The sequence below is a fragment of the Corylus avellana genome, chromosome ca4 (genome assembly GCF_901000735.1).
Source record: "Corylus avellana chromosome ca4, CavTom2PMs-1.0".
Taxonomy (NCBI): Eukaryota; Viridiplantae; Streptophyta; class Magnoliopsida; order Fagales; family Betulaceae; genus Corylus; species Corylus avellana.
In genome coordinates this window covers 15230332-15231474 of record NC_081544.1, presented here as the reverse complement: position 1 = coordinate 15231474, position 1143 = coordinate 15230332, and positions in this window count along the sequence as shown.

The window sequence follows — 1143 nt, the reverse complement described above, 5'->3', positions numbered from 1 at the left end:
AAAAAAAATACATTTTTTTTTGTTAATTTTTTTAAAAAATTAAATAGGTGCCACGTGTCAACATCTGATTGGTCCACGTGTCAGTCTTAACGGTCAACTCACGGATGGACTAAATTGGTCTTTATCAAAACCCCAGGGGGGTCCTGTAATAAAAGTGAAACCCCAGGGGGAAAAAAATAAAGTTGCTAAACCCTAGAGGGATTTAAAGTATTTAACCCTTTTTATTATAAGTCAAAAAAGTTGTGTAAAAAAATCTATCATTCCTATTTCAATAATAATAATAAAAAATATTAAAAGTTATACAACAATATATTACTGAACATAGTGACACAATTACACATAAGATTGCATGAATATATAAATCACATAAAAATATACTATCATAAGAACCATATATAATTTTAGTTTTAATCCAAATAAATTAAAACATATTAAAACATTCTCATATGTGTATTTTTTTTTTTTTTTTTTTGACATGTCCACACAAGAGGAGGGAGAGAGATTCGAACTAGTGACCTTCACTTCATTAGGCGTAGTCCCAGCCGATTGATCTACCTCTTGGAGATTCATATGTTTAATTTAAAATGGAAAGAAAGTGCACAAAAAAAAGAAAACAGCAAGAAGAAAACCTGGAATGAGTTAAAATATAAGACCCTTAATTAATCTTAATTTAAGCACATTAAAAAATACATAGTAAATCACACACAAAAAAAAAAAAAACAAACAAAAACAAAACAAATAAAACATTAAAATGAGTTAAAACATAAGACCCTTAATTTTAATCTAATTCATATAAATTAAAACATGTTACATTTATTCCCATAGGAGTAGTTTTATCTCTTTCATAAAAGAAAGAAATAAAAAATCATGGAAGGAATATTGGAACACAAAAAAAAAAATAATGAACAATAAATTCAATTAAATTTACAAAAGAAAAATAAGAATTTTAAATGAAAAATAATATATAAATTAGAACATAAAATAAGGAAAAATTGAAAAATAAAACAATATGAAATAAATATCTCTTTTTCTATATTTTTCCTAGATCCGATGAAATTAAGTGGTATTAGCAAAAAAGTATTGTCAAATAAAGTTTTTTTTTTTTTTTTTTTTTTTTTTTTTTTTTTTTTTTTTTTTTTTTTT